Source organism: Harpia harpyja, chromosome 18 (assembly GCF_026419915.1).
Source record: "Harpia harpyja isolate bHarHar1 chromosome 18, bHarHar1 primary haplotype, whole genome shotgun sequence".
NCBI lineage: Eukaryota > Metazoa > Chordata > Aves > Accipitriformes > Accipitridae > Harpia > Harpia harpyja.
In genome coordinates, this window is record NC_068957.1 from 23795586 (window position 1) to 23806677 (window position 11092).

Sequence of the window (11092 nt, forward strand, 5' to 3'; positions counted from 1 at the left end):
AAATCGCTGCCGGGGGCTTCGCATCCGTACGGGGGGAGTTTGTGGGGCTTTACTCTGACCCTATGGACTGAATGCCTATCGGTGGTTGAAAGTCGTAGGCTGGGTGCATATTCTGGTTTAGTTTTCTCCACGAGGAATTAGCTTTGGGGGGTACCAAAGCTGCTCCATGAGACGAGGTGATGTGCGGCAAGCAGGGGCAGCTGGCGCGGCCGCTCCATCTCCGTGCTCCTGCTGCAAATGAAGACGCTCCTCTGGCTGCAGGTAACGCTGGATTTATTCTTTATAACGTGGCTGAACAGAGCATACACGGCTCTGCTGGTTGTTAAGATGTCTGAGCTGCAAGAGATACAGTTTGGGGCAGAGGGGACTTTATACGTCATTGTTCATTCTTCTCATGCAGCAACCTCATCCAGGGCCAAAATATTCCCCACTGGATCTTCCCAGCCTCGGCTCCGCGTAGGCAGCATACATCAGTCTATATGAGGCAGTGTCACCCAAGCCAACGCGAGTGTGTTACACAATGCGCACAAGCTGGGGACACGGAAAGATAAATAAATCTTTCAGAGTGAATTATTTGACCAGCTAAACATGAGCTATCCAGGAGCTGTTCTCCATGGAGAGCAAAGGTGAGGGGAAATAGTAATGGAAGAAAAAAAAAGAAAAAAAAAAACCAACCACAGGAAAAAAAAAGGCCTTTTCTATTCACTTGCAGTTTGTTTTATTTTAGCAGGGAAGAAGGGAGGAAAGGAGAGGCTCTGGTATTCCTGCCAAGGAGATCTGAAAATTTTCAGACTAATATTTTATCTGATTTTTTTGCTATTTCTCTCTTTTGTTGGAAATCTGGAATAATCATGGACTGCATGAAATTTTTCACTAAAAAAAAGCTGATTTGAAATTTTATTGAAAGAATTCTCACTAGCCCCAATCTTCTGCAACGGGCTCCTCCTCTTTTCTGTTTAATGTGAAATTTTCAGTTAATGGTCTGTTACCTCTTTCTTCAGACAGGTTTTGGGTACAGCTGCCCTCACGCTATGGCGATGGGAGAGAAGAAAGGATGACGTACTGACACTTGCTTGAACGAGCCCTGCCTTTTGGCCTGGAAGGCCGTAAAAACAAGACTGCAGTGTTATTATTTGGGCATGAGGCCAGCTGCATCATCTGCCCGCTCCCGAGGGGAACCAGCCTCCCAGGGTGAATGGAGGAGCTGTGTGTAAAGCCCCATCTCGGACAACAGCATCACCCGTTTTCTGGAGAGACGCACTGGATTTCATCTATTGTGTCCATGTGAATCACACATAAGATGATCCTTCTCCCCACTCTGCTGCTTCCTTGCTTCTCCCATATCACTTAATTAAATAATTACCCAGCAAAACCCTCCGACATCCGATATACATCATGCGGAGAGCATGCCTTTGCTATTTACTTGGTGTTTCTGTGTTTTCATGCCTCTGTCCCTGCAGCAGCCAGGCTTTGCATCCCCCAGCAGTCCCTCACCAGCTGTAGCTTGTTTTCAGCTGTGCTGAGGCAGGGAGCAATACAAGGGCAGAGCTACCCTGTGCCCTTCAAAACCACAAACAAGAGTCCCTGCAGCAGGGAAGCATGGTAGTGTCGTTACTTTCTGTGTGCCAGGGCTGAGCCTCTCCTCGGGACGGGGACGGGTCTGGGGGATTAACAGGGAAGGGTGTGCAGATCCCGAGAGGGGACATTGGGAAGGGGAGCTTGGGGGGAGCCCCCTCCCAAAACAGCTTCTTAATTTCAGATCAGAGGATGTTTTCTTTTCTCCTTAAGCTGAGTGTGCTTCCGAATAGCCGAAGCCCTATTTAAAAACTTCCTTGCTGGTTTGAGGCTTACAAACCAGAGCAGTCTGGAAGAGAGCAGGTGGTGGTAGCTGTGTCTCCCATGGACTTGTCTCATCTTCCCAGGTGACCACTTGGTTCAGAAAACCAAGGCTACGGCTGTGTAACGGGTGCTTCTTTCCCCTCGTTATTTAACAAGTGATGCTGCTGTGAGGTTCTTCCCCAGGAGCATCTTTTCTTCCTCTGGCTGGCGTTGGGTTTCCAGGTAGCCCCGGGTGCGGGTGAGGTACCAGCCCCGTGCCTGGAGCAGCGGCTGCTCCCAGGGCTCCCTCCTGGGGAGGACAGAGAGGGTGAGAGCAAGGCTGGTGGCAAGAAAGGCTAAAAGGAAAAGGAATATAGATTGAATAAGGGAAAGAAGGGACAAATGGAACTAAGTGTGAAAGATGAGAATGCTGGTGAGAGGAGGTGGAGATCAAGGGGGGGGGGGGAGAAGAACAAAAACCCCACGGAAGCATTTGGAACAGAGGGGAATTTAAAGTGAATTAAAAAAGACAACCAGCAAGTACAACCCCATCAAAGATGGACAGAGCCTGTGGCAGGAGAGTCGCAACCGCACCAGGAGGCCACATCTCGGGATGGCCGAGTCCTTGAAATGGCATCTGAGAGCAGATATTCACCCTCCGATGCTGTGCACAGCAGAGCGCTGTGCCTTATAGGTATGCCTAATGAAAACTGCAGGTTAATTTGCCTGTGTTTAATATTCTGTCAATACTTTCACTCTGTAATAGTTGCAAACCCATTGCAACCAAAATCCCTTAGACCTTATTTCCAATAATAGTAAGTAAATGGCTCACTGTGATCTGAACTATAAACAGATTTTATGAATTCTGCCAGAAATTTAATATTGAATTATTTCTTTATGCCCACATGTCTTTCCTGGTTTTCTTAATTCTGCCAAATATTTAGCTCAGCAATCTCTTCTCTCAGCAACCCACACTCTCCTAGCTACATAATCCCATTTTTGGACCATTATTTAAAATTTCAGCATTTTTACAGAGCTGGCCAAAGAAGAAAAACTGATTTGAGAGGAATCAAACAAACGAACATGTTCATCTCTTGTTTGTGGATCAGGTTATTTGCTCCTCACGTGAAATCTGGACTGATTTCAAGCAGAAGGGTTTGAACCTAACCACGTAAACCTGGGTGAGCCCTGGCCCTCCTTTCCCTCTGAGTGTGCCTTTTGCCTCCCCATTGAGCTCAGGGGCCTGAGAAGAGGATGGATACATTTTTGCATGCTCTATGATCACACTTCAGAAGTACCTGGTTTTCTGAGTTTCGTTTCTTTAAAACATTAATTTATTTAAAATTTCTTCTTACAAAACCCTAAGTGCTTGGCTGAAAATGTCGTTTCTTGCTGCCGTCAGTGGGCTGTGAGCTCTCTCGACGCCTGCTATGATCTGTTTCCTCATCAAGAAACAGGATGCACACACATAACTATTTCTAGAGTACGTGTTGATTATTGTCTGAATGACATGTAGAAAAAAACAGTGAGAAAATAAGCCTTGCTCAATAATCAGCTAATAAAACCCCCCAATTTTGTGCAAACATCCATAACGAAGAGTTGTATCACCTTTGTATATTACGTTTCAATTATTCTTCCCCCCTTTAAATCAACTTTCAGCTGAAGAAGCCATCTGAGACAAGAGATATTAAATCATTCACTGTAGCTGCTTGCTCCATGCCCCGAGGCGTCCTGCCGTAGGGGGGAGCAGGAGTGGCTGGGGATGATGGATCCATTCTCCCGATGTGCTCCCACCCGGGCCGGGGCCAGCCGGCACCACCGACTGCTCGCTGCTCCCACGCTGAAGCGATGTGTTGATTCACTCTGTAATTGATTTGGGCAACTCGAGGCAATCGGTTTCCAAGATACCACATCCTTCAGATATTTAAAAATCATAACTCCGGCAGTATATTATATTTAAATGTCGATGTATAATATGTGTGTGTATATATATACATTCATAGGTCTCTGTGTGAATTGAAAATGTATAGATGGGCAGGGAAGCGTGTGTAGCTGTTGCATCTCACCCGAAGAGGCTGCTGGCGGTGGGTTCAGTGGGTGGCCCCTCTCTGAGTCACCGCGCAATCAATATCTCAGCATGGCCTTAGAGGTTCCCGTTGGCTCTGCTGCGCTGGGGTTTTCAGTATAGCTCCAATTAACATCCTGACCATGTGCAGTTATTAAAGAGCGATTTCAGATTTTTCTTTAAAACACAGGGGCAGTAACCAGTTCCAGCTCAGCAAGGTATATTTGGTCGGCTGTTTCTGTGGTTCCTCATTGTCACCTCCCCACCTCCATGCTACTGAGCAGCTGCCACGTTTCATGTAGGGATCGCTGCCTTTCAGCGGTGAATGCTTGGCTTCCTATAGAAAGGAAATTTCTAAAGAAGAGAGAAGAAACTCTGCCGTGATCCCCCTCTGGCTTTCCAACAAAAAATTGTTTAAATATAGGTTAAATGTTATGAGTCCCCGGAGCTGCACACGCATCTTTGTGAGCTCTGTTTTTCAATGCATGAAAAGAAAACGCATATACTTAAGAGGAAGAGGGGAAGGCTCTGAAGCAGGCAGGAAGGGAGGGCATAACTTGGAGGGTGAATGGGGATGGGGACACACGGGTCACGCCGTCTTGGACTGGCTCTGCAGGTGCAGCACAGCGCTGAGCAAGAACGAGGGGAAGTGCCCGGAAAGGCAGAGTTCCCAAACTCCCTGCTTTGGGCTTCTAGAGCAAGAGCAATGCTTATTTAAATCCTGAGGTCTGGCATGAGCCAAACTCAGGCAATGCAGTTTTGCCTTGTCTTGAGGCCAAGACAAGGTGTAAAATATGTTAAGAATGGAGATAAAACAAAGGCTTGGATTTGTGTCCTCCTGGGTTTGTGACCATCACAGTTTGGATTTGAATTTAAAGTCGGGATCCAAGATCACCCAAATCCTTGTTTCATCTGTCTCTTGGGTGTAGGTAGCAGCAGGAGACCACAGAGGAACCGTAAGGGAACAGAACTGCAACAGCTGGGAACTACAGGTAATAAAGACAAATTAAACCGATAGACAAAATGTCTGTGCAAGTACCTAATGGAGAAAGATAAGCCTGTAAAGCAAGGGCAGCCCTGTGGGATGGGGTCACAAATGCACCAGATGCCAGAGATGGACGTACAGGTCTCGGGGGAGAAAGGAAGAGTGGCAGGGAATCGGGACCAAGCCACAACAGCCTCCTTGTTGGAGTGTAAGGGGGGCTGATCTTGGTTGATCAAATCAGAAATAGGGTTGGTGAAGTCACCTGAAGACGAGCGTGTCACCCGGGACTGCACCGATTCAGTTTGGCCCGGGTGGGTTCAGAAGGAACAGACTTCTCGCTACGAGCCCTGGTGTGGTGTGTGTGCTGCATGCCACATTGACGATGCTGCCTGTAGGTGTAGCAGTGGGATGAAATGACGGTTGATTTTTGGCTCAATAAGGAAAAAATAAAACCCAACCTTTTTTTGTTTGGTTATATCCTCACTATAAGCTACATATTGTGGAATTTTCATTGAAACATTTTAGGACTGTATTACATGCAAAGCCTAAAATCTGTGCACAAAATAATAATTTGTATTAAAAGCAGTACAGTAATTGTAAGCAGAAATTCAAACACAATCCATTAGAAAATCTCCTGCTCAAGAGGTTTTAAAGGCTGGTTTTACCCTTATCTAGTAATAACATTGAGTTACTTAATATTTTTCATATCCTAAAAATCTTACAATGATGAGTATTTTTTCTAAAAGTATCTCCTAGTTCAAGGAAAGAGATCTTGAACTGATTCAACTCATGCTCTGAAATAAACTGAGTCACTCCAGCTTTCTCTAGCCAAGATCTGACCTGATAACTTTAAGTTACATTTTTCTGGTGACTCCTTCAACTGGTTAGTCCTTTAAAATACAACTATAGGCTTATAAATGTGTATTTCTTATTTGTAGTAAAAGGAGGGGATTGTACCCCTAAGGGGCTCTTGCACGAACTGTCTGGCACCAGTGGAGCCAGCGTTGTGCCGTGCTGGTGGGAAGCAATGCCAACCATTTCCAGCCTAGACCCTGGCTGAAGCAGACCTTTCTCAGATGCTGTTTCTGAGAGATTTCTCAATGTGCTGCACCAGGATTATAATAACCCACGTGTACAACTGGAGCTCCCCGAGGAGTCTGAATCTCTCCGGAAATCTGAAGGATGACGCAAAAAGGTTTTCGCAGTTCTCTATGAAATGGATGCCAGCTGAAAGATGGACAGTCTGGAGGCAAAACAGTCGGTTCTGTAGCACTCGATGTGCTTAATAATTTTCAGCAGACTCGAGAAGAAATTAAAACACAAATTGAGAAGCAGTGCACTCCTATGGAGATAAAACAGAAGGAAGATGTTTTTACATAGAGAGTGGGATGAGGATAAAAACAAAAACGGGCTTGACGCTGTGTTAGGGCTGATCAATCTGCTTGTTGTTTGGAGGGTTAAGGACCCCCATAAAAGCTCAAACCATGATTTCCTGCTCAAAAACATTTTGAGGGAGGAGGGACTGAGGTCCTTGTGGTGTGTGTCGATAGAAAATAACTCAGTACATGTGAATATTTCAGTAATGTTGAAATGAAATGCATTAGCAGTTGTTTTGGCAGGTACTTTTCAACATGAACCACCAACCTGTGCAGATTAATCACCTGCTTTCGAGGCCGTGCTTTGGTAAGGAGCTGTTTGGTTCTGCTCAGCAGCCAAGGTGTTTTGTAGGTGAGCTCTCTTTTTTTTCCAACTGTATAGAGTATAATGAAACGTAGGTGTCGCTTTGACATGACAATAGCATTAAAAAAGCACTCCCAGAGTCTCAAAACAACTTCAGAAGAAGCCAGAACTGCAGGGTTGAAGTTAAACAAACAAGCAGACAAACAAGGAATGACAATTTTCATTTCCCCTAAGCTTTCTGCAGCTATCGGTGGGTTAAGCAGATCTATCGGTGTGACACACGGGGCCTCGGAAGGAAATGCTGAGCACTCAATGCAACATTTTATGGAGGAAAAATCTTTTATGAAGAAAATACTTATGGCAAAATGTTCTCCTGTATAGAAAAACGATACGTTTACCCCACTGAAATCGTATCTAACTCTGTAACGGGACTTGGGCACTGCAGGAGTCTTGTGCTGGTTCTGTGCTCAGATAAGCATCATCCTTGCTCAAAAAAAATGCCATCTCTCAATGTTAAATGGGTACATAGTTTTATCTGTGGCTGTTAATATAGATAGAATTGTCTCTGAGTGAAAACATCTTCCATCTAGTAAGCTAAGTAAGCAATATTAATAGCTGGATGTAAAATGTCTGTAAAAACATAAAATACTTTATAACTGTCTTATAAAAACGCATTAAGCAATGAGGACTTTGTCATAACAGAAGAAATATGTTACTTCTGTTGCTGCAAGCTTAATAATTATGCTTAATCACCCATTGTTTGGTGATTCAAAATTTAGAAGGGTGTTTTGATTTAAATTTTTAAGAGTTCTCAGAGTTCATGTGCTTTAGAAAAGCATCATTGCAAGGCAGTTGTGGTACTCTAAAATACACAATTTAGCACTAAATCTGAAGTTGCAGAGCTGCTCACCCAGCCACATGCTGCCTAAAGCCCTCACTGCTGAGCTCAGTGACAATTTTAGCTTTCATTTAACAAGGCTGACTTCTTTCCCTGAGTCGATTTGAACTTCAGCCCTTTATCATCTGCCTCTGTTTATGTGCATTTATACATACTTTAAAATTTTTAAATTAATATTTCAATGTGAATATTTAAAGTATTTTAATTCTGACTATCTCTTTCAACGGTTCCTGTAATTACAAGGTATGTCATTCATTTTAGATTTAAATATGCTTCCTTCCCACACAAACCCAGCATTATTTCTTTTTTTCTTTATGTTACTGTTAGCATATTTTAAAAGTAAGTCTTACTATTTTTTTTTTGTATTAAGAAATCAGATCCTCCTCTTTTTAAGAGTCCTACCCTAGTGCTATTTGCTGTCGTTCCAAAGATGGTACCAGATCGTGTTGGTTGCAGGAAAAAACATCAAGGGCTCCTCCTCTTCCCTTTATTAGATACAGATTGATGCTCAGAATTACAAGTTTAAAAAAAACCCTAGCATTTAATGAAAGTAGCACTTTATTTCCCTGGCTATAAGATACACTGGTAGTTCTAAACTCTAGGGTATTCAGCACCTGTCCATTTATGTGATGGGGTCAGGATCAGCTGAGCTACATTTGTAGCTCAGAAGAGGGAAGGTACAAAACCAGCCCTAGAGCACTTTCCGGGGTGCAGCACAGAATCTTAGACTGAGGGGTTTATTGGTGCAAGAAAGTAATTTCACTACATACTGCCTACACTGCTAGAATAGGAGCAAGCCTGTTCATGAAGTTACCCAAACTTGAAAGAGAAACAGCACTGCCGGGTCATTGCTACAGACTCTCATTTTGATGCAGCTTTTGCCTTTTCCCCTTTGCCATGAAGACTGTCCAGGTAACAGCAGAGTCCCAGCAGTGAGGCTCTAGATCTAGCTCCTTTCTGCTGTATTTTTTAAAGACTTGCCATAACAGCTGTAGGGCTCAGTTCCAATTTGCTTAAACTCAGTGAAACACCACTAACTGGTGAAACGTTGTAAACGTATACCAGGCTGGAGCTGACCTTTTGTAGCTTCATTGGGGTTTTCAAGGTAGCCCCTACCAGCGTTATTCTTGCTGTTAACAGAAGATTATTTATTGTTTACTCCATAGTGGTCTGCTGATGTTCTGGTTTCCTGGGTAATAGTCATTCTTTAAAAGTCTGACCTCATTCTATTAGATGCTTTCTCTGTTGAGTGCTCTCATTTCTCACTGAAGCCAATACACAACATTTACTAAAAAAACCTCCCATTAAAGGCGGTGAGAATCTGCCTCTCAGATGGTGTGGACTGTATTTTTTCCTTATCATTAAGAAGTCTGTTCGTCTGTCATTTTTTACTGCTTTCATCTGTTCTGCCATGGCTACTGATCGATTCCTGTGACAGCTCATCATTAAAAGGAGAAGCAGCTCTTTCGGTGTCAAAGTCAACTTGTTGAAAACTCTTCATAACCGCTCGTCCTCATAGATTTACGGCAAATGAGAAAATATTACAAAGAACTGGGAACAGTCGCAAGTAATGTCCTTTCTTAACTTAGCATTCAGCTGCCCCGTGACCACTGTCATTTATTAAAGCAGTAAAAGAAACAAGATAATGAAATGAACTGCGAAGCACTTTGTGGCATTTCCCTGTATGAAAGATACTGTTTAAAGATAAATTGCCATTGTAATTGCTGCTTCAGATTTGTCCTGGGAAAGCACAATGTGACTGGGATAAATAGTTTTGACTTTGCTGGTAATGCTGTGTTATCAGATAGCATTGACAGGACTGAGCAGTTAACTCTTGCAGAGCAGCACGTTAAATAATGAGCAGGTCAGAGTTATAGTACTCTGCGTAATGCCAACTGAGAGTAACGTGAGATAGAGGCATGCTTCAGAGACAAACTTGCATCTCTCCTTAGTCTTTTAAACAAACCAATATGTGACTGTAGAGGCTTCTCAGCCTGACATCCATCCTAGTATAGAGTTTCAAGTAAGTTCTAGTCACTTACCTGCTCATCTGCATACAATACTGTTATTTCTTTAATTGTTTCTATTCTTGTATGTTTGGTATGTAAAAATGCAGTAAAGCCATTATGCAGGAAAAGAAAAGGAAAGTAGTTGAGATGATTATTCTGTTATCAGTCATGACTAAGATGAAGAGAGATATACTAGCAAGACATTGTTCCTAAAATAGATATCTTGCAAACAAGAAATGTCAGTCAAATGAGGTTTAAATTAAATTCCTGATAGCAATTACTTACAGAATGATCGTGTTCCCATTGAAATTATTATGAACATCGTCACCATTTTAAATGGAAAAAGAAGTTGGGCTTCAGGTACTGCTTCTGAAATGTATTTCAGAATGTCCTCAGCTTTTAACATGTGCTTATATCCTGCTGAACCCAAAGTCACACTGCTACAAAATGCATACTTGGCTGAACGGTGGCTTTAAGCAAGACTCCTTGCACAGGATAGTATGAAAATGAGTTAAACTGAGAAATGGGCACTTGGAGGAAGTATTGAATGGCCACCAACAAGTGACCTCACTGGGAGGAGAACTGATGAAGTGAAGAAATGCGATGTGCATTCCAAATAAAGAACTGATGAGTCAAGTTGTGCCCCAATTGGAACATAAGCAAAGTCAAGACGGATTGAAAATAACCTTGATAACAGTGGAGAAGAAATAGCAGTCAATTCAAGTTATGTTGACCCCCAGAAGCTATAAGAATAGCAGTGGGTTGGGAAGGTACACTGATTTCTCTTCTTTCAGGAGTAGGGATTCTTTAAGTACTGCTGCTACAGCAATTATCTGAAGACCTAAACTAATATTACTGAAGTGGTATTCAGCGACCTACTCTCTATTCCCAGTAATGTATCTATTACTCATGCAGTCAAGTCCTTTTGTTCCACAATAAGGAGAAAACAATTTCTAAATATAATATTTTAAATCAGTATCTTTATACTGCAAGACACAAACAGCTACTGCTGAATTATTTCTGACAGATACTAAGTCCCTATTTAATCTTCCAGGTTGAGACATTTTTCTAAGCATGGCTCAGTAAGAAGTTAATTATAGTCTTCCTAAATGGGAAGAATTTTCACCTGAGATGATTAGGATACTGGTTTGAGGCATGATATGTGGGCTTCTAGCTAAAGTTAGGAACTGGCAACATCTTTGGCTCTGTATCATTTCAGAAGTAACACCCTCTGCTGTCACAAAAACTTCCCTGAAGATTGAAATCATGATGATTTTGGATGCAATCAATTCCTTAAGTATTCATCATTGTTGATACATTTGCATATTGGAACATCATGATGGTTTATTCTGTGCTCCGAGGCAAAATTCACTGTGAATTCAAGTTGAAATTTTCAGGCTTGGTTTCAGCTTCAAGGATTAAACAGGTTTGAAGAAACATAATGAAGCAAGTTTTGGAAAAATACAGAAGTATGTGAGATTCAGCTTAAAAAAAAAAAAAGGATCAATTGCTTGTGGTAGATTTGCCATCTGTTGGTGTATGCATACTGCTGCAGTAACTTATTTCAGTATTTAATTACTTTTTCTGACCTGCATTTGGCTCAGCTAACCTTAGGAATTTATATAAGAAATATAGTT